Genomic DNA, 27,790 nt, shown 5'->3' with positions numbered 1-27,790 from the left:
GATATTTCTCTGTCTTCCCCGAACAGGGAACACCTGTGACTGAAGAGAGCTGCGTGGAATTGTCTCTCGAGCTCCACAACGCACTGACAATGGTTCCGGCATCCTGAGCGTGGGGAGGTTCCAAAAAAGGTCGGCAGCGCGTGGGTTCTAACGAAATGCCTAAGCTCGTCTCCCCTGAGGGTTTTCCTAATGTCTCTGTGCCAGGGAATGTTAGGGGTGATTGCAGGATATCCCAGTGTCATAGGCTGCCTCCCCAAGTTCAGGGAAGGTATTTCTCGAACCTCCCCGAAAAGGGAACACCTGTGACTGAAGAGAGCTGCGTGGAGTTGTCTCTCGAGATCCCGCACGCACTGACAATGGTTCCGGAATCCGGAGCGTGGGGAGGTTTCACCAACGGACGGCAGCGCGTGGGTTCTAACGGAATGCATAAGCTCGTCTTCCCTGAGGGTTTTCCTAATATCTCTGTGCCAGGGAATGCTAGGGGTGATTGCAGGATATCCCAGTGTCAGAGGCTTCCTCCCCAAGATCAGGGAAGGTATTTCTCGGACTTCCCCGGACAGGGAACACCTGTGACTGAAGAGAGCTGCGTGGAGTTGTCTCTCGAGCTCCCCCACGCACTGACAATGGTTCCGGAATCCTGAGCGTGGGGAGGTTCCACCAACGGTCGGCAGCGCGTGGGTTCTAACGGAATGCCTAAGCTCGTCACCCCTGAGGTTTTTCCTAATGTCTGAGTGCCAGGGAATGCTAGGGGTTATTGCAGGATATCCCAGTGTCAGAGGGTGCCTCCCCAAGCTCAGGGAAGGTATTTCTCGGACTTCCCTGAACAGGGAACACCTGTGACGGAAGAGAGCTGCATGGAGCTTTCTCTCGTGCTCCCCCACGCACTGACAATGGTTCCGGAATCCTGAGCGTGGGGAGGTTCCACCAACGGTCGACAGCGCGTGGGTTCTAACGGAATGCCTAAGCTCGTCTCCCCTGAGGGTTTTCCTAATGTCTCTGTGCCAGGGAATGCTAGGGGTGATTGCAGGATATCCCTGTGTCAGAGGCTGCATCCCCAAGGTCAGGGAAGATATTTCTCTGTCTTCCCCGAACAGGGAACACCTGTGACTGAAGAGAGCTGCGTGGAGTTGTCTCTCGAGCTCCCCCACGCACTGACAATGGTTCCGGAATCCTGAGCGTGGGGAGGTTCCAACAGCGGTCGGCAGCGCGTTAGGTCTAACGGAATGCCTAAGCTGGTCACCCCTGAGGCTTTTCCTAATGATTCTGGCCATGGAATGCTAGGGGTGATTGCAGGATATCCCAGTGTCAGAGGCTGCCTCCCCAAGGTCAGGGAAGTTATTTCTCGGACTTCCCCGAACAGGGAACACCTGTGACTGAAGAGAGCTGCGTGGAGTTCTCTCTCGAGCTCCCCCACGCACTGACAATGTTTCCGGAATCCTGAGCGTGGGGAGGTTCCACCAACGGTCGGCAGAGCGTGGGTTCTAACGGAATGCCTAATTTCGTCTCCCCTGAGGGTTTTCCTAATGTCTCTGTGCCAGGGAATGCTAGGGGTGATTGCAGGATATCCCAGTGTCAGAGGCTGCCACCCCAAGGTCAGGGAAGGTATTTCTCGGACTTCCCTGAACAGGGAACACCTGTGACTGAAGAGAGCTGCGTGGAGTTGTCTCTCGAGCTCCCCCACGCACTGACAATGGTTCCGGAATCCTGAGCGTGGGGAGGTTCCAAAAAAGGTCGGCAGCGCGTGGGTTCTAAACGAATGCCTAAGCTCGTCTCCCCTGAGTGTTTTCCTAATGTCTCTGTGCCAGGGAATGCTAGGGGAGATTGCAGGATATCCCAGTGTCAGAGGCTGCCACCCCAAAGTCAGGGAAGTTATTTCTCGGACTTCCCTGAACAGGGAACACCTGTGACTGAAGAGAGCTGCGTGGGGTTGTCTCTCGAGCTCCCCCACGCACTGAAAATGGTTCCGGAATCCTGACGTGGGGAGGTTCCACCAACGGTCGGCAGCGCGTGAGTTCTAACGGAATGCCTAAGCTCGTCTCCCCTGGGGGTTTTCCTAATGTCTCTGTGCCAGGGAATGCTAGGGGTGATTGCAGGATATCCCAGTGTCAGAGGCTGCCTCCCCATGGTCAGAGAAGGTTTATCTCGGACTAACCCGAACAGGGAACACCTGTGACTGAAGTGAGCTTCGTGGAGTTGTCTCTCGAGCTCCCCCACGCACTGACAGTGGTTCCGGAATCCTGAGCGTGGGGAGGTTCCACCAACGGTCGGCACCGCGTGGGTTCTAACGGAATGCCTAAGCTCGTCTCCCCTGAGGGTTTTCCTAATGTCTCTGTGCCAGGGAATGCTAGGGGTGATTGCAGGATATCCCAGTGTCAGAGGCTGCTTCCCCAAGGTCAGGGAAGGTATTTCTCGGACTTCCCCGAGCAGGGAACACCTGTGACTGAAGAGAGCTGCGTGGAGTTGTCTCTCGAGCTCTCCCACGCACTGACAATGATTCCGGAATCCTGAGCGTGGGGAGGTTCCACCAACGGTCGGCAGCGCGTGTGTTCTAACGGAATGCCTAAGCTCGTTTCCCCTGAGGGTTTTCCTAATGTCTCTGTGCCAGGGAATGCTAGGGGTGATTGCAGGATATCCCAGTGGTAGAGGCTGCCTCCCCAAGGTCAGGGAAGTTTTTTCTCGGACTTCCCTGAGCATGGAACATCTGTGACTGAAGAGAGCTGCGTGGAGTTGTCTCTCGAGCTCCCCCACGCACTGACAATGGTTCCGGAATCCTGAGCGTGGGGAGGTTCCACCAACGGTCGGCAGCGCTTGGGTTCTAACGGAATGCCTAAGCTCGCCTCCCCTGAGGGTTTTCCTAATTTCTCTGTGCCAGGGAATGCTAGGGGTGATTGCAGGATAGTCCAGTGTCAGTGGCTGACACCCCAAGGTCAGCGAAGGTATTTCTCGGACTTCCCCGAACAGGGGACACCTGTGACTAAAGAGAGCTGCGTGGAGTTGTCTCTCGTCCTCCCAAACTTACTGACAATGTTTCCGGATTCCTGAGCGTAGGGAGGTTCCACCAACGGTCGGCAGCTCGTGGGTTATAACGGAATGCCTAAGCTCGTCACCCCTGAGGTTTTTCCTAATGTCTGTGTGCCAGGGAATGCTAGGGGTTATTGCAGGATATCCCAGTGTCAGAGGGTGACTCCCCAAGCTCAGGGAAGGTATTTCTCGGACTTCCCTGAACAGGGAACTCCTGTGACGGAAGAGAGCTGCATGGAGCTTTCTCTCGTGCTCCCCCACGCACTGACAATGGTTCCGGAATCCTGAGCGTGGGGAGGTTCCACCAACGGTCGACAGCGCGTGGGTTCTAACGGAATGCCTAAGCTCGTCTCCCCTGAGGGTTTTCCTAATGTCTCTGTGCCAGGGAATGCTAGGGGTGATTGCAGGATATCCCTGTGTCAGAGGCTGCATCCCCAAGGTCAGGGAAGATATTTCTCTGTCTTCCCCGAACAGGGAACACCTGTGACTGAAGAGAGCTGCGTGGAGTTGTCTCTCGAGCTCCCCCACGCACTGACAATGGTTCCGGAATCCTGAGCGTGGGGAGGTTCCACCAACGGTCGGCAGCGCGTGGGTTCTAACGGAATGCCTAAGCTCGTCTCCCCTAAGGTTTTTCCTAATGTCTCTGTGCCAGGGAATGCTAGGGGTGATTGCAGGATATCCCAGTGTCAGAGGCTGCCACCCCAAGGTCAGGGAAGGTATTTCTCGGACTTCCCTGAACAGGGAACACCTGAGACTGAAGAGAGCTGCGTGGAGTTGTCTCTCGAGCTCCCCCACGCACTGACAATGGTTCCGGAATCCTGAGCGTGGGGAGGTTCCAAAAAAGGTCGGCAGCGCGTGGGTTCTAAAGGAATGCCTAAGCTTGTCTCCCCTGAGTGTTTTCCTAATGTCTCTGTGCCAGGGAATGCTAGGGGAGATTGCAGGATATCCCAGTGTCAGAGGCTGCCTCCCCAAGGTCAGGGAAGGTATTTCTCGGACTTCCCTGAACAGGGAACACCTGTGACTGAAGAGAGCTGCGTGGGGTTGTCTCTCGAGCTCCCCCACGCACTGACAATGGTTACGGAATCCTTAGCGTGGGGAGGTTCCACCAACGGTCGGCAGCGCGTGGGTTCTAACGGAATGCCTAAGCTCGTCTCCCCTGAGGGTTTTCCTAATATCTCTGTGCCAGGGAATGCTAGGGGTGATTGCAGGATATCCCAGTGTCAGAGGCTGCCTCCCCAAGGTCAGAGAAGCTTTTTCTCGGACTACCCCGAACAGGGAACACCTGTGACTGAAGTGAGCTTCGTGGAGTTGTCTCTCGAGCTCCCCCACGCACTGACAGTGGTTCCGGAATCCTGAGCGTGGGGAGGTTCCACCAACGGTCGGCACCGCGTGGGTTCTAACGGAATGCCTAAGCTCGTCTCCCCTGAGGGTTTTCCTAATGTCTCTGTGCCAGGGAATGCTAGGGGTGATTGCAGGATATCCCAGTGTCAGAGGCTGCTTCCCCAAGGTCAGGGAAGGTATTTCTCGGACTTCCCCGAGCAGGGAACACCTGTGACTGAAGAGAGCTGCGTGGAGTTGTCTCTCGAGCTCTCCCACGCACTGATAATTATTCCGGAATCCTGAGCGTGGGGAGGTTCCACCAACGGTCGGCAGCGCGTGTGTTCTAACGGAATGCCTAAGCTCGTTTCCCCTGAGGATTTTCCTAATGTCTCTGTGCCAGGGAATGCTAGGGGTGATTGCAGGATATCCCAGTGTCAGAGGCTGCCTCCCCAAGTTCAGGGAAGGTTTTTATTGGACTTCCCCGAACAGGGAACACCTGTGACTGAAGAGAGCTGCGTGGAGTTGTCTCTCGAGCTCCCCCACGCACTGACAATGGTTCCGGAATCCTGAGCGTCGGGAGGTTCCACCAACGGTCGGCAGCGCGTGGGTTCTAACGGAATGCCTAAGCTCGTCTCCCCTGACGGTTTTCCTAAAGTCTCTGTGCCAGGGAATGCTAGGGGTGATTGCAGGATATCCCAGGGTCAGAGGCTGCCTTCCCAAGATCAGGGAAGGTATTTCTCGGACTTCCCCAAACAGGGAACACCTGTGACTGAAGTGAGCTGCGTGGAGTTGTCTCTCGAGCTCCCCCACGCACTGACAATGGTTCCGGAATCCTGAGCGTGGGGAGGTTCCACCAACGGTCGGCAGCGCGTGGGTTCTAACGGAATGCTTAAGCTCGTCTCCCCTGAGCCTTTTCCTAATGTCTCTGTGCCAAGGAATGCTAGGGGTGATTGCAGGATATCCCAGTGTCAGAGGCTGCCTCCCCAAGTTCAGGGAAGGTTTTTCTTGGACTTCCCCGGACAGGGAACACCTGTGACTGAAGAGAGCTGCGTGGAGTTGTCTCTCGAGCTCCCCCACACACGGACAGTGTTTCCGGAATCCTGAGCGTGGGGAGGTTCCAACAACGGTCGGCAGCGCGTGGGTTCTAACGGAATGCCTAAGCTCATCTTCCCTGAGGCTTTTCCTAACGTCTCTGTGCCAGGGAATGCTAGGGGTGATTGCAGGATATCCCAGTGTCAGAGGCTGCCTCCCCAAGTTCAGGGAATGTATTTCTCGGACTTCCCCGAACAGGGAACACCTGGGACTAAAGTGAGCTGCGTGGAGTTGTCTCACGAGCTCCCCCACGCACTAACAATGTTTCCTGAATCCTGAGCGTGGGGAGATTCCACCAACGGTCTGCAGCGCGTGGGTACTAACGGAATGCCTAAGCCCGTCTCCCCTGAGGGTTTTCCTAATTGCTCTGTGCCAGGGAATGCTAGGGGTGATTGCAGGATATCCCAGTGTCAGAGGCTGCCTACCCAAGGTCAGGGAAGTTATTTCTCGGACTTCCCCAAACAGGGAACACCTGTGACTGAAGAGAGCTGCGTGGAGTTGTCTCTCGAGGTCCCCCAAGCACTGACAATGGTTCCGGAATCCTGAGCGTGGAGAGCTTCCACCAAAGTTCGACAGCGCGTGGGTTCTAACGGAATGCCTAAGCTCGCCTCCCCTGAGGGTTTTCCTAATTTCTCTGTGTCAGGGAATGCTAGGGGTGATTGCAGGATAGTCCAGTGTCAGAGGCTGACTCCCCAAGATCAGCGAAGGTATTTCTCGGACTTCCCCGAACAGGGGACACCTGTGAATGAAGAGAGCTGCGTGGAGTTGTCTCTCGTCCTCCCCTACTTACAGACAATTGTTCCGGATTCCTGAGCGCAGGGAGGTTCCAACAACGGTCGGCAGCGCGTGGGTTCTAACGGAATGCCTAAGCTCGCCTCCCCTGCGGGATTTCCTAATGTCTCTGTGCCAGGGAATGCTAGGGGTGATTGCAGGATATCCCAGTGTCTGAGGCTGCCTCCCCAAGGTCAGGGACGGTATTTCTCGGGCTTCCCCGAACAGGGAACACCTGTGACTGAAGAGAGCTTCGTGGAGTTCTCTCTCGAGCTCCCCCACGCACTGACAATGGTTCCGGAATCCTGAGCGTGGGGAGGTTCCACCAACGGTCTGCAGCGCGTGGGTTCTAACGGAATGCCTAAGCTCGTCTCCCCTGAGGGTTTTCCTAATGTCTCTGTGCCAGGGAATGCTAGGGGTGATTGCAGGATATCCCAGTGTCAGAAGCTGCGTCCCCAAGTTCAGGGAAGGTATTTCTCGGACTTCCCCGAACAGGGAACACCTGTGACTGAAGAGAGCTGCGTGGAGTTTTCTCTCGAGCTCCCCCACGCACTGACAATGTTTCCGGAATCCTGAGCGTGGGGAGGTTCCACCAACGGTCGGCAGCACGTGGATTCAAACGGAATGCCTAAGCTCATCTCCCCTGAGGCTTTTCCTAATTTCTCTGGGCCAGGGAATGCTAGGGGTGATTGCAGGATATCCCAGTGTCAGAGGCTGCCTCCCCAAGGTCAGGGAAGGTATTTCTCGGACTTCCCCGAACAGGGAACACCTGTGACTGAAGAGAGCTGCGTGGAGTTGTCTCTCGATCTCCCCCACGCACTGACAATTTTTCCGGAATCCTGAGCGTGGGGAGGTTTCACCAACGGTCGGCAGCGCATGGGTTCTAACGGAATGCCTAAGCTCGTCTCCCCTGAGGCTTTTCCTAATGTCTCTGTGCCAGGGAATGCTAGGGGGGATTGCAGGATATCCCAGTGTCCGAGGCTGCCTAACAATGGTCAGGGAAGGTATTTCTCGGTCTTCCCCGAACAGGGAACACTTGTGACTGAAGAGAGTTGCGTGGAGTTGTCTCTCGAGCTCACCTACGCACTGACAATGGTTCCGGAATCCTGAGCGTGGGGAGGTTTCACCAATGGTCGGCAGGGCGTGTGTTCTAACGGAATGCATAAGCTCGTCTCCCCTGAGGCTTTTCCTAAAGTCTCTGTGCCAGGGAATGCTAGGGGTGTTTGCAGGATATCCCAGTGTCAGAGGCTGCCTCCCCAAGGTCAGGGAAGTTATTTCTCGGACTTCCCCGAACAGGGAACACCTGTGACTGAAGAGAGCTGCGTGGAGTTGTCTCTCGAGCTCCCCCACACACTGACAATGGTTCCGGATTCCTGAGCGTGGGGAGGTTCCACCAACGGTCGGCAGCGCGTGGGTTCTAACGGAATGCCTAAGCTCGTCTCCCCTGAGGATTTTCCTAATGTCTCTGTGCCAGGGAATGCTAGGGGAGATTGCAGGATATCCCAGTGTCAGAGGCTGCCTCCCCAAGGTGAGGGAAGGTATTTCTCGGACTTCCCCGAACAGGGAACACCTGTGACTGAAAAGAGTTGCGTGGAGTTGTCTCTCGAGCTCCCCCACGCCCTGACAATTGTTCCGGAATCCTGAGCGTGGGGAGGTTCCACCAACGGTCGGCAAAGCGTGGGTTCTAACGGAATGCCTAAGCTCGTCTCCACTGAGGGTTTTCCTAATGTCTCTGTGCCAGGGAATGCTAGGGGTTTTTGCAGGATATCCCAGTGTCAGAGGCTGACTCCCCAAGGTCAGGGAAGGTATTTCTCGGACTTCCCCATACAGGGAACTCCTGTGACTGAAGAGAGCTTCGTGGAATTGTCTCTCGAGCTCCCCCACGCACTGACAATGTTTCCGGAATCCTGAGCGTGGGGAGGTTCCACCAACGGTCGGCAGCGCGTGGGTTCTAACGGAATGCCTAAGCTCGACTCCCCTGATGATTTTCCTCATGTCTCTGTGCCAGGGAATGCTAGGGGTGATTGCAGGATATCCCAGTGTCAGAGGCTGCATCCCCAAGGTCAGGGACGGTATTTCTCGGACTTCCCCGAACAGGGAACACCTGTGACTGAAGAGAGCTGCGTGGAGTTGTCTCTCGAGCTCCCCCACGCACTGACAATGGTTCCGGAATCCTGAGCGTGGGCAGGTTCCACCAACGGTCGACAGCGCGTGGGTTCTAACGGAATGCCTAAGCTCGTCTCCCCTGAGGGTTTTCCTCATATCTCTGTGCCAGGGAATGCTAGGGGTGATTGCAGGATAGTCCAGTGTCAGAGGCTGACTCCCCAAGATCAGCGAAGGTATTTCTCGGACTTCCCCGAACAGGGAACACCTGTGAATGAAGAGAGCTGCGTGGAGTTGTTTCTCGTCCTCCCCTACTTACAGACAATGGTTTCGGATTCCTGAGCTTAGGGAGGTTCCAACAACGGTCGGCAGCGCGTGGGTTCTAACGGAATGCCTAAGCTCGTCTCCCCTGAGGATTTTCCTAATGTCTCTGTGCCAGGGAATGCTAGGGGTGATTGCAGGATATCCCAGTGTCTGAGGCTGCCTCCCCAAGGTCAGGGACGGTATTTCTCGGACTTCCCCGAACAGGGAACACCTGTGACTGAAGAGAGCTGCGTGGAGTTGTCTCTCGAGCTCCCCCACGCACTGACAATGGTTCCGGAATCCTGAGCGTGGGGAGGTTCCACCAACGGTCGGCAGCGCGTGGGTTCTATCGGAATGCCTAAGCTCGTCTCCCCTGAGGGTTTTCCTAATGTCTCTGTGCCAGGGAATGCTAGGGGTGATTGCAGGATATCCCAGTGTCAGAGGCTGCGTCCCCAAGGTCAGGGAATTTATTTCTCGGACTTCCCCGAACAGGGAACACCTGTGACTGAAGAGAGCTGCGTGGAGTTTTCTCTCGAGCTCCACCACGCACTGACAATGTTTCCGGAATCCTGAGCGTGGGGAGGTTCCACCAACGGTCGGCAGCGCGTGTGATCTAACGGAATGCCTAAGCTCGTCTCCCCTGAGGGTTTTCCTAATGTCTCTGTGCCAGGAATTGCTAGGGGTGATTGCAGGATATCCCAGTGTCAGAGGCTGCCTCCCCAAGTTCAGGGAAGATATTTCTTGGACTTCCCCGAACAGGGAACACCTGTGACTGAAGAGAGCTGCGTGGAGTTGTCTCTGGAGCTCCCCCACGCACTGACAATGGTTCCGGAATCCTGAGCGTAGGGAGGTTCCAAAAACGTTCGGCAGCGCGTGGGTTCTAACGGAATGCCTAAGCTCGTCTCCCCTGAGGGTTTTCCTAATATCTCTGTGCCAGGGAATGCTAGGGGTGATTGCAGGATATCCCAGTGTCAGAGGCTGACTCCCCAAGGTCAGGGAAGGTGTTTCTCGGACTTCCGCGAACAGGGAACACCTGTGACTGAAGAGAGCTGCGTGGAGTTGTCTCTCGAGCTCCCCCACGCACTGACAATGGTTCCGGAATCCTGAGCGTCGGGAGGTTCCACCAACGGTCGGCAGCGCGTGGGTTCTAACGGAATGCATAACCTCGTCTCCCCTAACGGTTTTCCTAATGTCTCTGTGCCAGGGAATGCTAGGGGTGATTGCAGGATATCCCAGTGTCAGAGGCTGCCTCCCCAAGGTCAGTGAAGTTATTTCTCGGACTTCCCCGAACAGGGAACACCTGGGACTAATGTGAGCTGCGTGGAGTTGTCTCACGAGCTCCCCCACGCACTAACAATGGTTCCTGAATCCTGAGCGTGGGGAGGTTCCACCAACGGTCGGCAGCGCGTGGGTTCTAACGGAATGCCTAAGCTCGTCTCCCCTGAGGGTTTTCCTAATGTGTCAGTGCCAGGGAATGCTAGGGGTGATTGCAGGATATCCCAGTGTCAGAGGCTGCCTCCCCAAGGTCAGGGACGGTATTTCTCGGACTTCCCCGAACAGGGAACACCTGTGACTGAAGAGAGCTGCGTGGAGTTTTCTCTCGAGCTCCCCCACGCACTGACAATGGTTCCGGAATCCTGAGCGTGGGGAGGTTCCACCAACGGTCGGCAGCGCGTGGGTTCTAACGGAATGCCTAAGCTCGTCTCCCCTGCGGGTTTTACTAATGTCTCTGTGCCAGGGAATGCTAGGGGTGATTGCAGGATATCCCAGTGTCAGAGGCTGCCTCCCCAAGGTCAGGGAAGGTATTTCTAGGACTTCCCCGAACAGGGAACACCTGTGACTGAAGAGAGCTGCGTGGAGTTGTCTCTCGAGCTCCCCCACGCACTGACAATGGTTCCGGAATCCTGAGCGTGGGGAGGTTCCACCAACGGTCGGCAGCGCGTGGGTTCTAACGGAATGCCTAAGCTCGCCTCCCCTGAGGGTTTTCCTAATTTCTCTGTGTCAGGGAATGCTAGGGGTGATTGCAGGATAGTCCAGTGTCAGAGGCTGACTCCCCAATATCAGCGAAGCTATTTCTCGGACTTCCCCGAACAGGGGACACCTGTGAATGAAGAGAGCTGCGTGGAGTTGTTTCTCATCCTCCCCTACTTACAGACAATGGTTTCGGATTCCTGAGCTTAGGGAGGTTCCAACAACGGTCGGCAGCGTGGGGGTTCTAACGGAATGCCTAAGCTCGCCTCCCCTGCGGGTTTTCCTAATGTCTCTGTGCCAGGGAATGCTAGGGGTGATTGCAGGATATCCCAGTGTCAGAGGCTGACTCCCCAAGGTCAGGGAAGTTATTTCTCGGACTTCCCCGAACAGGGAACACCTGTGACTGAAGAGAGCAGCGTGGAGTTGTCTCTCGAGCTCCCCCACACACTGACAATGGTTCCGGAAACTGAGCGTGAGGAGGTTCCACCAACGGTCCGCAGCGCGTGGGTTCTAACTGAATGCATAAGCTCGTCTCCCCTGAGGGTTTTCCTAATGTCTCTGTGCCAGGGAATGCTAGGGGTGATTGCAGGTTATCCCAGTGTCTGAGGATGCCTCCCCAAGTTCAGGGACGGTATTTCTCGGACTTCCCCGAACAGGGAACACCTGTGACTGAAGAGAGCTGCGTGGAGTTCTCTCTCGAGCTCCCCCACGCACTGACAATGGTTCCGGAATCCTGAGCGTGGGGAGGTTCCACCAACGGTCGGCAGCGCGTGGGTTCTAACCGAATGCCTAAGCTCGTCTCCCCTGAGGGTTTTCCTAATGTCTCAGTGCCAGGGAATGCTAGGGGTGATTGCAGGATATCCCAGTGTCAGAGGCTGCCTCCCCAAGGTCAGGGACGGTATTTCTCGGACTTCCCCGAACAGGGAACACCTGTGACTGAAGAGAGCTGCGTGGAGTTGTCTCTCGAGCTCCCCCACGCACTGACAATGGTTCCGGAATCCTGAGCGTGGGGAGGTTCCACCAACGGTCGGCAGCGCGTGGGTTCTAACGGAATGCCTAAGCTCGTCTCCCCTGCGGGTTTTACTAATGTCTCTGTGCCAGGGAATGCTAGGGGTGATTGCAGGATATCCCAGTGTCAGAGGCTGCCTCCCCAAGTTCAGGGAAGTTATTTCTAGGACTTCCCCGAACAGGGAACACCTGTGACTGAAGAGAGCTGCGTGGAGTTGTCTCTCGAGCTCCCACACGCACTGACAATGGTTCCGGAATCCTGAGCGTGGGGAGGTCCCACCAACGGTCGGCAGCGCGTGGGTTCTAACGGAATGCCTAAGCTCGTCTCCCCTGAGGCTTTTCCTAATGTCTCTGTGCCAGGGAATGCTAGGGGTGATTGCAGGATATCCCAGTGTTAGAGGTTGCCTCCCCAAGGTCAGGGAAGGTATTTCTCGGACTTCCCCGATCAGGGAACACCTGTGACTGAAGAGAGCTGCGTGGAGTTGTATCTCGAGCTCCCCCACGCACTGACAATGGTTCCGGAATCCTGAGCGTGGGGAGGTTCCACCAACGGTCGGCAGCGCGTGGGTTCTAACGGAATGCCTAAGCTCGTCTCCCCTGAGGGTTTTCCTAATGTCTCAGTGCCAGGGAATGCTAGGGGTGATTGCAGGATATCCCAGTGTCAGAGGCTGCCTCCCCAAGGTCAGGGACGGTATTTCTCGGACTTCCCCGAACAGGGAACACCTGTGACTGAAGAGAGCTGCGTGGAGTTTTCTCTCGAGCTCCCCCACGCACTGACAATGGTTCCGGAATCCTGAGCGTGGGGAGGTTCCACCAACGGTCGGCAGCGCGTGGGTTCTAACGGAATGCCTAAGCTCGTCTCCCCTGCGGGTTTTACTAATGTCTCTGTGCCAGGGAATGCTAGGGGTGATTGCAGGATATCCCAGTGTCAGAGGCTGCCTCCCCAAGTTCAGGGAAGTTATTTCTAGGACTTCCCCGAACAGGGAACACCTGTGACTGAAGAGAGCTGCGTGGATTTGTCTCTCGAGCTCCCACACGCACTGACAATGGTTCCGGAATCCTGAGCGTGGGGAGGTCCCACCAACGGTCGGCAGCGCGTGGGTTCTAACGGAATGCCTAAGCTCGTCTCCCCTGAGGCTTTTCCTAATGTCTCTGTGCCAGGGAATGCTAGGGGTGATTGCAGGATATCCCAGTGTTAGAGGTTGCCTCCCCAAGGTCAGGGAAGGTATTTCTCGGACTTCCCCGATCAGGGAACACCTGTGACTGAAGAGAGCTGCGTGGAGTTGTATCTCGAGCTCCCCCACGCACTGACAATGGTTCCGGAATCCTGAGCGTGGGGAGGTTCCACCAACGGTCGGCAGCGCGTGGGTTCTAACGAAATGCCTAAGCTCGCCTCCCCTGCGGGTTTTCCTAATGTCTCTGTGCCAGGGATTGCTAGGGGTGATTGCAGGATATCCCAGTGTCAGAGGCTACCTCCCCAAGTTCAGGGAAATTATTTCTCGGACTTCCCCGAACAGGGAACACCTGTGACTTAAGAGAGCAGCGTGGAGTTATCTCTCGAGCTCCCCCACACACTGACAATTGTTCCGGAATCCTGAGCGTGGGGAGGTTCCACCAACGGTCGGCAGCGCGTGAGTTCTAACGGAATGCCTAAGCTCGTCTCACCTGAGGATTTTCCTAATGTCTCAGTGCCAGGGAATGCTAGGGGTGATTGCAGGATATCCCAGTGTCAGAGGCTGCCTCCCCAAGTTCAGGGAAGGTATTTCTCGGACTTTTCCGAACAGGGAACACCTGTGTCTGAAAAGAGCTGCGTGGAGTTGTCTCTCGAGCTCCCCCACGCACTGAAAATGGTTCCGGAATCCTGAGCGTGTTGAGGTTCCACCAACGGTCGGCAGCGCGTGGGTTCTAACGGAATGCCTAAGCTCGACTCCCCTGAGGGTTTTCCTCATGTCTCTGTGCCAGGGAATGCTAGGGGTGATTGCAGGATATCCCAGTGTCAGAGGCTGCCTCCCCAAGGTCAGGGACGGTATTTCTCGGACTTCCCCGAACAGGGAACACCTGTGACTGAAGAGAGCTGCGTGGAGTTGTCTCTCGAGCTCCCCCACGCACTGACAATGTTTCCGGATTCCTGAGCGTGGGGAGGTTCCACCAACGGTCGGCAGCGCGTGGGTTCTAACGGAATGCCTAAGCTCGTCTCCCCTGAGGATTTTCCTAATTTCTCTGTGCCAGGGAATGCTAGGCGTGATTGCAGGATATCCCAGTGTCAGAGGCTGCCTCCCCAAGGTGATGGAAGGTATTTCTCGGACTTCCCCGTACAGGGAACACCTGTGACTGAAAAGAGTTGCGTGGAGTTGTCTCTCGAGCTCCCCCACGCACTGACAATGATTCCGGAATCCTGAGCGTGGGGAGGTTCCACCAACGGTCGGCATAGCGTGGGTTCTAACAGAATGCCTAAGCTCGTCTCCACTGAGTGTTTTCCTAATATCTCTGTGCCAGGGAATGCTAGGGGTTTTTGCAGGATATCCCAGTGTCAGAGGCTGACTCCCCAAGGTCAGGGAAGTTATTTCTCGGACTTCCCCATACAGGGAACTCCTGTGACTGAAGACAGCTGCGTGGAATTGTCTCTCGAGCTCCCCCACGCACTGACAATGTTTCCGGAATCCTGAGCGTGGGGAGGTTCCACCAACGGTCGGCAGCGCGTGGGTTCTAACGGAATGCCTAAGCTCGACTCCCCTGAGGGTTTTCCTCATGTCTCTGTGCCAGGGAATGCTAGGGGTGATTGCAGGATATCCCAGTGTCAGAGGCTGCCTCCCCAAGGTCAGGGACGTTATTTCTCGGACTTCCCCGAACAGGGAACACCTGTGACTGAAGAGAGCTGCGTGGAATTGTCTCTCGAGCTCCCCCACGCACTGACAATGGTTCCGGAATCCTGAGCGTGGGGAGGTTTCACCAACGGTCGGCAGCGCCTGTGTTCTAACGGAATGCCTAAGCTCGACTCCCCTGAGGCTTTTCCTAATGTCTCTGTGCCAGGGAATGCTAGGGGTGATTGCAGGATATCCCAGTGTCAGAGGCTGCCTCCCAATGGTCAGGGAAGGTATTTCTCGGTCTTCCCCGAACAGGGAACACCTGTGAGTGAAGAGAGCTGCGTGGAGTTGTCTCTCGAGCTCCCCCACGCACTGACAATGGTTCCGGAATACTGAGCGTGGGCAGGTTCCACCAACGGTCGCCAGCGCGTGGGTTTAACGGAATGCATAAGCTCGTCTCCCCTGAGGGTTTTCCTAATGTCTCTGTGCCAGGGAATGCTAGGGGTGATTGCAGAATATCCCAGTGTCAGAGGCTGCCTCCCCAAGTTCAGGGAAATTATTTTTCGGACTTCCCCGAACAGGAAACACCTGTGACTGAAGAGAGCAGCGTGGAGTTGTCTCTCGAGCTCCCCCACACACTGACAATTGTTCCGGAATCCTGAGCGTGGGGAGTTTCCACCAACGGTCGGCAGCGCGTGGGTTCTAACGGAATGCCTAAGCTCGTCTCCCCTGAGGATTTTCCTAATGTCTCAGTGCCAGGGAATGCTAGGGGTGATTGCAGGATATCCCAGTGTCAGAGGCTGCCTCCCCAAGTCAGGGAAGGTATTTCTCGGACTTCCCCGAACAGGGAACACCTGTGACTGAAAAGAGCTGCGTGGAGTTATCTCTCGAGCTCCCCCAAGCACTGACAATGGTTCCGGAATCCTGAGCGTGGGGAGGATCCACCAAAGGTCGGCAGCGCGTGGGTTCTAACGGAATGCCTAAGCTCGTCTCCCCTGAGGGTTTTCCTAATATCTCTGTGCCAGGGAATGCTAGGGGTGATTGCAGGATATCCCAGTGTCAGAGGCTGCCTCCCCAAGGTCAGGGAAGGTATTTCTCGGACTTCCCCATACAGGGAACTCCTGTGACTGAAGAGAGCTGCGTGGAATTGTCTCTCGAGCTCCCCCACGCACTGACAATGGTTCCGGAATCCTGAGCGTGGGGAGGTTCCACCAACGGTCGGCAGCGCGTGGGTTCTAACGGAGTGCCTAAGCTCGACTCCCCTGAGGGTTTTCCTCATGTCTCTTTGCCAGGGAATGCTAGGGGTGATTGCAGGATATCCCAGTGTCAGAGGATCCCTCCCCAAGGTCAGGGACGGTATTTCTCGGACTTCCCCGAACAGGGAACACCTGTGACTGAAGAGAGCTGCGTGGAGTTGTCTCTCGAGCTCCCCCACGCACTGACAATGGTTCCGGAATCCTGAGCGTGGGGAGGTTCCACCAACGGTCGGCAGCACGTGGGTTCTAACGGAATGCCTAAGCTCATCTCCCCTGAGGCTTTTCCTAATTTCTCTGTGCCAGGGAATGCTAGGGGTGATTGCAGGATATCCCAGTGTCAGAGGCTGCCTCCCCAAGGTCAGGGAAGTTATTTCTCGGACTTCCCCGAACAGGGAACACCTGTGACTGAATAGAGCTGCGTGGAGTTGTCTCTCGAGCTCCCCCACGCACTGACAATGGTTCCGGAATCCTGAGCGTGGGGAGGTTTCACCAACGGTCGGCAGCGCATGGGTTCTAACGGAATGCCTAAACTCGTCTCCCCTGAGGCTTTTCCTAATGTCTCTGTGCCAGGGAATGCTAGGGGTGATTGCAGGATATCCCAGTGTCAGAGGCTGCCTCCCAATGGTCAGGGAAGGTATTTCTCGGTCTTCCCCGAACAGGGAACACCTGTGACTGAAGAGAGCTGCGTGGAGTTGTCTCTCGAGCTCCCCCACGCACTGACAAAGGTTCCGGAATCCTGAGCGTGGGCAGGTTCCACCAACGGTCGGCAGCGCGTGGGTTCTAACGGAATGCCTAAGCTCGTCTCCCCTGAGGATTTTCCTAATGTCTCTGTGCCAGGGAATGCTAGGGGTGATTGCAGGATATCCCAATGTCAGAGGCTGCCTCCCCAAGGTCAGGGAAGGTATTTCTCGGACTTCCCCGAACAGGGAACACCTGTGACTGAAGAGAGCTGCGTGGAGTTGTCTCTCGAGCTCCCCCACGCACTGACAATGGTTCCGGAATCCTGAGCGTGGGGAGGTTCCACCAACGGTCGGCAGCACGTGGGTTCAAACGGAATGCTTAAGCTCATCTCCCCTGAGGCTTTTCCTAATTTCTCTGTGCCAGGGAATGCTAGGGGTGATTGCAGGATATCCCAGTGTCAGAGGCTGCCTCCCCAAGGTCAGGGAAGGTATTTCTCGGACTTCCCCATACAGGGAACTCCTGTGACTGAAGAGAGCTGCGTGGAATTGTCTCTCGAGCTCACCCCCGCACTGACAATGGTTCCGGAATCCTGAGCGTGGGGAGGTTCCACCAACGGTCGGCAGCACGTGGGTTCTAACGGAATGCCTAAGCTCGACTCCCCTGAGAATTTTCCTCATGTCTCTGTGCCAGGGAATGCTAGGGGTGATTGCAGGATATCCCAGTGTCAGAGGCTGCCTCCCCAAGGTCAGGGACGGTATTTCTCGGACTTCCCCGAACAGGGAACACCTGTGACTGAAGAGAGCTGCGTGGAGTTGTCTCTCGAGCTCCCCCACGCACTGACAATGGTTCCGGAATCCTGAGCGTGGGGAGGTTTCACCAACGGTCGGCAGCGCCTGTGTTCTAACGGAATGCCTAAGCTCGTCTCCCCTGAGGCTTTTCCTAATGTCTCTGTGCCAGGGAATGCTAGGGGTGATTGCAGGATATCCCAGTGTCAGAGGCTGCCTCCCAATGTTCAGGGAAGGTATTTCTCGGACTTCCCCGAACAGGGAACACCTGTGACTGAAGAGAGCTGCGTGGAGTTGTCTCTCGAGCTCCCCCACGCACTGACAATGGTTCCGGAATCCTGAGCGTGGGCAGGTTCCACCAACGGTCGCCAGCTCGTGGGTTTAACGGAATGCATAAGCTCGTCTCCCCTGAGGGTTTTCCTCATGTCTCTGTGCCAGGGAATGCTAGGGGTGATTGCAGGATATCCCAGTGTCAGAGGCTGCCTCCCCAAGGTCAGGGAAGGTATTTCTCGGACTTCCCCGAACAGGGAACACCTGTGACTGAAGAGAGCTGCGTGGAGTTGTCTCTCGAGCTCCCCCACGCACTGACAATGGTTCCGGAATCCTGAGCGTGGGGAGGTTCCACCAACGGTCGGCAGCACGTGGGTTCTAACGGAATGCCTAAGCTCGTCTCCCCTGAGGCTTTTCCTAATTTCTCTGTGCCAGGGAATGCTAGGGGTGATTGCAGGATATCCCAGTGTCAGAGGCTGCCTCCCCAAGATCAGGGAAGGTATTTTTCGGACTTCCCCGAACAGGGAACACCTGTGACTGAAGAGAGCTGCGTGGAGTTGTCTCTCGAGCTCCCCCACGCACTGACAATGGTTCCGGAATCCTGAGCTTGGGGAGGTTTCACCAACGGTCGGCAGCGCGTGGGTTCTAACGGAATGCCTAAGCTCGTCTCCCCTGAGGCTTTTCCTAATGTCTCTGTGCCAGGGAATGCTAGGGGTGATTGCAGGATATCCCAGTGTCAGAGGCTGCCTCCCAATGTTCAGGGAAGGTATTTCTCGGACTTCCCCGAACAGGGAACACCTGTGACTGAAGAGAGCTGCGTGGAGTTGTCTCTCGAGCTCCCCCACGCACTGACAATGGTTCTGGAATCCTGTGCGTGGGGAGGTTCCACCAGCGGTCGGCAGCGCGTGTGTTCTAACGGAATGCCTAAGCTCGACTCCCCTGAGGGTTTTCCCTCATGTCTCTGTGCCAGGGAATGCTAGGGGTGATTGCAGGATATCCCAGTGTCAGAGGCTGCTTCCCCAAGGTCAGGGAAGGTATTTCTCGGACTTCCCCGTAAAGGGAACTCCTGTGACTGAAGAGAGCTGCGTGGAGTAGTCTCTCGAGCTCCCCCACGCACTGACAATTGTTCCGGAATCCTGAGCGTGGGGAGGTTCCACCAACGGTCGGCAGCGCGTGGGTTCTAACGGAATGCCTAAGCTCGTCTCCCCTGAGGCTTCTCCTAATGTCTCTGTGCCAGGGAATGCTAGGGGTGATTGCAGGATATCCCAGTGTCAGAGGCTGCCTCCCCAAAGTCAGGGAAGGTATTTCTCGGACTTTCCCGAACAGGGAACACCTGTGACTTAAGAGAGCTGCGTGGAGTTGTCTCTCGAGCTCCCCCACGCACTGACAGTGGTTCCGGAATCCTGAGCGTGGGGAGGTTCCACCAACGGTCGGCAGCGCGTGGGTTCTAACGGAATGCCTAAGCTCATCTCCCCTGAGGATTTTCCAAATGTCTCTGTGCCAGGGAATGCTAGGGGTGATTGCAGGATATCCCAGTGTCAGAGGCTGCCTCCCCAAGATCAGGGAAGGTATTTCACGGACTTCCCCGTACAGGGAACACATGTGACTGAAGAGAGCTGCGTGGAGTTGTCTCTCGAGCTCCCCCACGCACTGACAATTGTTTCGGAATCCTGAGCGTGCGCAGGTTCCAACAACGGTCGGCAGCGCGTGGGTTCTAACGGAATGCCTAAGCTCGTCTCCCCTGAGTGTTTTCCTAATTTCTCTGTGCCAGGGAATGCTAGCGGTGTTTGCAGGATATCCCAGTGTCAGAGGCTGCCTCCCCAAGATCAGGGAAGGTATTTCTCGGACTTCCCCGAACAGGGAACACAGGTGACTGAAGAGAGCTGCGTGGAGTTGTCTCTCGAGCTCCACCACGCACTGACAATGGTTCCGGAATCCTGAGCGTGGGGAGGTTCCACCAACGGTCGGGGCGCGTGTGTTCTAACGGAATGCCTAAGCTCGTCTCCCCTGAGGTTTTTCCTAATGTCTCTATGCCAAGGATTGCTAGGGGTGATTGCAGGATATCCCAGTGTCAGAGGCTGCCTCCCCAAGTTCAGGGAAGTTATTTCTTGGACTTCCCCGAACAGGGAACACCTGTGACTGAAGAGAGCTGCGTGGAGTTGTCTCTCGAGCTCCCCCACGCACTGAAAATGGTTCCGGAATCCTGAGCGTGGGGAGGTTCCAAAAACGGTCGGCAGCGCGTGGGTTCTAACGGAATGCCTAAGCTCGTCTCCCCTGATGGTTTTCCTAATGTCTCTGTGCCAGGGAATGCTAGGGGTGATTGCAGGATATCTCAGTGTCAGAGGCTGACTCCCCAAGGTCAAGGAAGGTATTTCTCGGACTTCCGCGAACAGGGAACACCTGTGACTGAAGAGAGCTGCGTGGAGTTGTCTCTCGAGCTCCCCCACGCACTGACAATGGTTCCGGAATCCTGAGCGTCGGGAGGTTCCACCAACGGTCGGCAGCGCGTGTGTTCTAACGGAATGCCTAAGGTCGTCTCCCCTAACGGTTTTCCTAATGTCTCTGTGCCAGGGAATGCTAGGGGTGATTGCAGGATATCCCAGTGTCAGAGGCTGCCTCCCCAAGGTCAGGGAAGGTATTTCTCAGACTACCCCGAATAGGGAACACCTGGGACTGAAGTGAGGTGCGTGGAGTTGTCTCACGAGCTCCCCCACGCACTGACAATGGTTCCGGAATCCTGAGCGTGGGGAGATTCCACCAACGGTCGGCAGCGCGTGGGTTCTAACGGAATGCCTAAGCTCGTCTCCCCTGAGGGTTTTCCTAATTTCTCTGTGCCAGGGAATGCTAGGGGTGATTGCAGGATATCCCAGTGTCAGAGGCTGCCTCCCCAAGGTCAGGGAAGTTATTTCTCGGACTTCCCCGAACAGGGAACACATGTGACTGAAGAGAGCTGCGTGGAGTTGTCTCTCGAGCTCCCCCACGCACTGACAATGGTTCCGGAATCCTGAGCTTCGGGAGGTTCCACCAACGGTCGGCAGCGCGTGGGTTCTAACGGAATGCCTAAGCTCGTCTCCCCTGAGGGTTTTCCTAATATCTCTGTGCCAGGGAATGCTAGGGGTGATTGCAGGATATCCCAGTGTCAGAGGCTGACTCCCCAAGGTCAGGGAAGGTATTTCTCGGACTTCCCCGAACAGGGAACACCTGTGACTGAAGTGAGCTGCGTGGAGTTGTCTCTCGTGCTCCCCCACGTACTGACAATGGTTCCGGAATCCTGAGCGTGGGGAGGTTCCACCAACGGTCGGCAGCGCGTGGGTTCTAACAGAATGCCTAAGCTCGTCTCCCCTGAGGGTTTTCCAAATGTCTCTGTGCCAGGGAATGCTAGGGGTGATTACAGGATATCCCAGTGTCAGAGGCTGCCTCCCCAAGGTCAGGTAAGATATTTCTCGGACTTCCCCGAACAGGGAACACCTATGACTGAAGAGAGCTGCGTGGAGTTGTCTCTCGAGCTCACCCACGCACTGAAAATTGTTCCGGAATCCTGAGCGTGGGGAGGTTCCACTAAAGGTCGGCAGCGCGTGGGTTCTAACGGAATGCCTAAGCTCGTCTCCCCTGATGGTTTTCCTAATGTCTCTGTGCCAGGGAATGCTAGGGGTGATTGCAGGATATCCCAGTGTCAGAAGCTGCGTCCCCAAGGTCAGGGAAGGTATTTCTCGGACTTCCCCGAACAGGGAACACCTGTGACTGAAGGGAGCTGTGTGGAGTTTTCTCTCGAGCTCCCCCACGCACTGACAATGGTTCCGGAATCCTGAGCGTGGGGAGGTTCCACCAACGGTCGGCAGCGCGTGGGTTCTAACGGAATGCCTAAGCTCGTCTCCCCTGCGGGTTTCCTAATGTCTCTGTGCCAGGGAATGCTAGGGGTGATTGCAGGATATCCCAGTGTCAGAGGCTGCCTCCCCAAATTCAGGGAAGGTATTTCTCGGACTTCCCCGAACAGGGAACACCTGTGACTGAAGAGAGCTTCGTGGAGTTGTATCTCGAGATCACCCACGCACTGAAAATGGTTCCGGAATCCTGAGCTTGGGGAGGTCCCACCAACGGTCGGCAGCGCGTGGGTTCTAACGGAATGCCTAAGCTCGCCTCCCCAGCGGGTTTTCCTAAAATCTCTGTGCCAGGGAATGCTAGGGGTGATTGCAGGATATCCCAGTGTCAGAGGCTGCCTCCCCAAGGTCAGGGAAGTAATTTCTCGGACTTCCCCGAACAGGGAACACCTGTGACTGAAGAGAGCAGCGTGGAGTTGTCTCTCGAGCTCCCTCACACCCTGACAATGGTTCCGGAATCCTGAGCGTGGGGAGGTTCCACCAACGGTCGGCAGCGCGTGGGTTCTAACGGAATGCCTAAGCTCGTCTCCCCTGAGGGTTTTCCTCATGTCTCTGTGCCAGGGAATGTTAGGGGTGATTGCAGGATATCCCAGTGTCAGAGGCTGCCTCACCAAGGTCAGGGACAGTATTTCTCGGACTTCCCCGAACAGGGAACACCTGTGACTGAACAGAGCTGCGTGGAGTTGTCTCTCGATCTCCCCCACGCACTGACAATGGTTCCGGAATCCTGAGCGTTTGGAGGTTCCACCAACGGTCGGCAGCACGTGGGTTCTAACGGAATGCCTAAGCTCATCTCCCCTGAGGCTTTTCCTAAATTCTCTGTGCCAGGGAATGCTAGGGGTGATTGCAGGATATCCCAGTGTCAGAGGCTGCCTCCCCAAGGTCAGGGAAGGTATTTCTCGGACTTCCCCGAACAGGGAACAACTGTGACTGAAGAGAGCTGCGTGGAGTTGTCTCTCGAGCTCCCCCACGCACTGACAATGGTTCCGGAATCCTGAGCGTGGGGAGGTTCCACCAACGGTCGGCAGCGCATGGGTTCTAACGGAATGCCTAAGCTCGTCTCCCCTGACGGATTTCCTAATGTCTCTGTGCCAGGGAATGCTAGGGGTGATTGCAGGATATCCCAGTGTCAGAGGCTGCCTCCCCAAGGTCAGGGAATGTATTTCTCGGACTTCCCCGAACATGGAACACCTGTGACTGAAGTGAGCTGCGTGGAGTTGTCTCTCGAGCTCCCCCACGCACTGACAATGGTTCCAGAATCCTGAGCGTGGGGAGGTTCCACCAACGGTCGGCAGCGCGAGGGTTCTAACGGAATGCCTAAGCTCGTCTCCCTTGATGATTTTCCTAATATCTCTGTGCCAGGGAATGCTAGGGGTGATTGCAGGATATCCCAGTGTCGGAGGCTGCCTCCCCAAGGTCAGGGAAGGTATTTCTCAGAATTCCCCGAATAGGGAACACCTGTGACTGAAGAGAGCTGCGTGGAGTTGTCTCTCGAGCTCCCCCACGCACTGAAAGTGGTTCCGGAATCCTGAGCGTGGGGAGGTTCCACCAACGATCGACAGCGCGTGGGTTCTAACGGAATGCCTAAGCTCATCTCCCCTGAGGATTTTCCAAATGTCTCTGTGCCAGGAAATGCTAGGGGTGATTGCAGGATATCCCAGTGTCAGAGGCTGCCTCCCCAAGGTCAGGGAAGGTATTTCTCGGAATTCCCCGTACAGGGAACCCATGTGACTGAAGAGAGCTGCGTGGAGTTGTCTCTCGAGCTCCCCCACGCACTGACAATTTTTCCGGAATCCTGAGCGTTGGCAGGTTCCACCAACGGTCGGCAGCGCGTGGGTTCTAACGGAATGCCTAAGCTCGTCTCCCCTGAGTGTTTTCCTAATTTCTCTGTGCCAGGGAATGCTAGCGGTGTTTGCAGGATATCCCAGTGTCAGAGGCTGCCTCCCCAAGGTCAGGGAAGGTATTTCTCGGACTTCCCCGAACAGGGAACACCTGTGACTGAAGAGAGCTGCGTGGAGTTGTCTCTCGAGCTACACCACGCACTGACAATGGTTCCGGAATCCTGAGCGTGGGGAGGTTCCACCAAAGGTCGGCAGCGCGTGTGTTCTAACGGAATGCCTAAGCTCGTCTCCCCTGAGGGTTTTCCTAATGTCTCTGTGCCAGGGATTGCTAGGGGTGATTGCAGGATATCCCAGTGTCAGAGGCTGCCTCCCCAAGTTCAGGGAAGGTATTTCTTGGACTTCCCCGAACAGGGAACACCTGTGACTGAAGAGAGCTGCGTGGAGTTGTCTCTCGAGCTCCCCCACGCACTGACAATGGTTCCGGAATCCTGAGCGTGGGGAGGTTCCAAAAACGGTCGGCAGCGCGTGGGTTCTAACGGAATGCCTAAGCTCGTCTCCCCTGAGGATTTTCCTAATGTCTCTGTGCCAGGGAATGCTAGGGGTGTTTGCAGGATATCCCAGTGTCAGAGGCTGACTCCCCAAGGTCAGGGAAGTTATTTCTCGGACTTCCGCGAACAGGGAACACCTGTGACTGAAGAGAGCTGCGTGGAGTTGTCTCTCGAGCTCCCCCACGCACTGACAATGGTTCCGGAATCCTGAGCTTCGGGAGGTTCCACCAACGGTCGGCAGCGCGTGGGTTCTAACGGAATGCCTAAGCTCGTCTCCCCTAACGGTTTTCCTAATGTCTCTGTGCCAGGGAATGCTAGGGGTGATTGCAGGATATCCCAGTGTCAGAGGCTGCCTCCCCAAGGTCAGCGAAGGTATTTCTCGGACTACCCCGAACAGGGAACACCTGGGACTGAAGTGAGCTGCGTGGAGTTGTCTCACGAGCTCCCCCACGCACTGACAATGTTTCCGAAATCCTGAGCGTGGGGAGGTTCCACCAACGGTCGGCAGCGCGTGTGTTCTAACGGAATGCCTAAGCTCGTCTCCCCTGAGGGTTTTCCTAATATCTCTGTGCCAGGGAATGCTAGGGGTGATTGCAGGATATCCCAGTGTCAGAGGCTGCCTCCCCAAGGTCAGGGAAGGTATTTCTCGGACTTCCCCGAACAGGGAACACCTGTGACTGAAGAGAGCTGCGTGGAGTTGTCTCTCCAGCTCCCCCACGCACTGACAATGGTTCCGGAATCCTGAGCGTGGGGAGGTTCCAAAAATGGTCGGCAGCGCGTGGGTTCTAACGGAATGCCTAAGCTCGTCTCCCCTGAGGGTTTTCCTAATGTCTCTGTGCCAGGGAATGCTAGGGGTGATTGCAGGATATCCCAGTGTCAGAGGCTGAATCCCCAAGGTCAGGGAAGTTATTTCTCGGACTTCCGCGAACAGGGAACACCTGTGACTGAAGAGAGCTGCGTGGAGTTGTCTCTCGAGCTCCCCCACGCACTGACAATTGTTCCGGAATCCTGAGCTTCGGGAGGTTCCACCAACGGTCGGCAGCGCGTGGGTTCTAACGGAATGCCTAAGCTCGTCTCCCCTAACGGTTTTCCTAATGTCTCTGTGCCAGGGAATGCTAGGGGTGATTGCAGGATATCCCAGTGTCAGAGGCTGCCTCCCCAAGGTCAGGGAAGGTATTTCTCGGACTACCCCGAACAGGGAACACCTGGGACTGAAGTGAGCTGCGTGGAGTTGTCTCACGAGCTCCCCCACGCACTGACAATGTTTCCGAAATCCTGAGCGTGGGGAGGTTCCACCAACGGTCGGCAGCGCGTGTGTTCTAACGGAATGCCTAAGCTCGTCTCCCCTGAGGGTTTTCCTAATGTCTCTGTGCCAGGGAATGCTAGGGGTGATTGCAGGATATCCCAGTGTCAGAGGCTGCCTCCCCAAGGTCAGGGAAGGTATTTCTCGGACTTCCCCGAACAGGGAACACCTGTGACTGAAGAGAGCTGCGTGGAGTTGTCTCTCGAGCTCCCCCACGCACTGACAATGGTTCCGGAATCCTGAGCGTGGGGAGGTTCCAAAAACGGTCGGCAGCGCGTGGGTTCTAACGGAATGCCTAAGCTCGTCTCCCCTGAGGGTTTTCCTAATGTCTCTGTGCCAGGGAATGCTAGGGGTGATTGCAGGATATCCCAGTGTCAGAGGCTGACTCCCCAAGGTCAGGGAAGTTATTTCACGGACTTCCGCGAACAGGGAACACCTGTGACTGAAGAGAGCTGCGTGGAGTTGTCTCTCGAGCTCCCCCACGCACTGACAATGGTTCCGGAATCCTGAGCGTGGGGAGGTTCCACCAACGGTCGTCAGCGCGTGGGTTCTAACGGAATGCCTAAGGTCGTCTCCCCTAACGGTTTTCCTAATGTCTCTTTGCCAGGGAATGCTAGGGGTGATTGCAGGATATCCCAGTGTCAGAGGCTGCCTCCCCGAGGTCAGGGAAGTTATTTCTCGGACTTCCCCGAACAGGGAAAACCTGTGACTGAAGAGAGCTGCGTGGAGTTGTCTCTCGAGGTCCCCCACGCACTGACAATGGTTCCGGAATCCTGAGCGTGGGGAGGTTCCACCAACGGTCGGCAGCACGTGGGTTCTAACGGAATGCCTAAGCTCGTCTCCCCTGAGGATTTTCCTAATATCTCTGTGCCAGGGAATGCTAGGGGTGATTGCAGGATATCCCAGTGTCAGAGGCTGACTCCCCAAGGTCAGGGAAGGTATTTCTCGGAATTCCCCGAACAGGGAACACCTGTGACTGAAGAGAGCTGCGTGGAGTTGTCTGTCGAGCTCCCCCACGCACTGAATATGGTTCCGGAATCCTGAGCGTGGGGAGGTTCCACCAACGGTCGGCAGCGCGTGGGTTCTAACGGAATGCCTAAGCTCGCCTCCCCTGAGGGTTTTCCTAATTTCTCTGTGACAGGGAATGCTAGGGGTGATTGCAGGATAGTCCAGTGTCAGAGGCTGACTCCCCAAGTTCAGCGAAGGTATTTCTCGGACTTCCCCGAACAGGGGACACCTGTGAATGAACAGAGCTGCGTGGAGTTGTCTCTCGTCCTCCCCCACTTACTGACAATGGTTCCGGATTCCTGAGCGTAGGGAGGTTCCAACAACGGTCGGCAGCGCGTGGGTTCTAACGGAATGCCTTAGCTCGTCTCCCCTGAGTGTTTTCCTAATGTCTCTGTGCCAGGGAATGCTAGGGGTGATTGCAGGATATCCCAGTGTCAGAGGCTGCCTCCCCAAGGTCAGGGAAGTTATTTCTCGGACTTCCCCGAACAGGGAACACCTGTGACTGAAGAGAGCTGCGTGGAGTTGTCTCTCGAGCTCCCCCACGCACTGACAATGGTTCCGGAATCCTGAGCGTGGGGAGGTTCCACCAACGGTCGGCAGCGCGTGGGTTCTAACGGAATGCCTAAGCTCGTCTCCCCTGAGGGTTTTCCTAAAATCTCTGTGCCAGGGAATGGTAGGGGTGATTGCAGGATATCCCAGTGTCAGAGGCTGCCTCCCCAAATTCAGGGAAGGTATTTCTCGGACTTCCCCGTACAGGAACAACTGTGAATGAAGTGAGCTGCGTGGAGTTGTCTCTCGAGCTCCCCCACGCACTGACAATTGTTCCGGAATCCTGAGCGTGCGGAGGTTCCACCAACGGTCGGCAGCGCGTGGGTTCTAACGGAATGCCTAAGCTAGTCTCCCCTGAGGGTTTTCCTAATGTCTCTGTGCCAGGGAATGCTAGGGGTGATTGCAGGATATCCCAGTGTCAGAGGCTGAGTCCCCAAGGTCAGGGAATGTATTTCTCGGACTTCCCCGAGCAGGGAACACCTGTGACTTAAGAGAGCTGCGTGGAGTTGTCTCCCGAGCTCCCACATGCACTGACACTGGTTCCGGAATCCTGAGCGTGGGGAGGTTCCACCAACGGTCGGCAGCTCTTGGGTTCTAACGGAATGCCAAGCTCGTCTCCCCTGAGGGTTTTCCTTATATCTCTGTGCCAGGAAATGCTAGGGGTGATTGCAGGATATCCCAGTGTCAGAGGCTGCCTCCCAAAGGTCAGGGAAGCTATTTCTCGGACTTCCCCGAACAGGGAACACCTGTGACTGAAGAGAGCTGCGTGGAGTTGTCTCTCGTGCTCCCCCACGCACTGACAATGGTTCCGGAATCCTGAGCGTGGGGAGGTCCCACCAACGGTCGGCAGCGCGTGGGTTCTAACGGAATGCCAAGCTCGTCTCCCCTGAGGCTTTTCCTAATGTCTCTGTGCTAGGGAATTCTAGTGGTGATTGCAGGATATCCCAGCGTCAGAGGCTGCCTCCCCAAGGTCAGGGAAGGTATTTTTCGGACTTCCCCGAACAGGGAACACCTGTGACTAAAGAGAGCTGCGTGGAATTGTCTCTCGAGTTCCCCACGCACTGACAATGGTTCCGGAATCCTGAGCGTGGGGGGTTCCACCAACGGTCGGCAGCGCGTGGGTTCCAACGGAATGCCTAAGCTCGCCTCCCCTGAGGGTTTTCCTAATGTCTCTGACCAAGAGAATGCTAGGGGTGATTGCAGGACATCCCAGTGTCAGAGGCTGCCTCCCCAAGGTCATGGAAGGTATTTCTCGGACTTCCCCGAACAGGGAACACC

The sequence above is a fragment of the Vicugna pacos genome, unplaced genomic scaffold (assembly GCF_048564905.1).
Source record: "Vicugna pacos unplaced genomic scaffold, VicPac4 SAC-SAT, whole genome shotgun sequence".
Classification (NCBI taxonomy): domain Eukaryota; kingdom Metazoa; phylum Chordata; class Mammalia; order Artiodactyla; family Camelidae; genus Vicugna; species Vicugna pacos.
Note: the sequence above shows the minus strand (reverse complement) of the source record.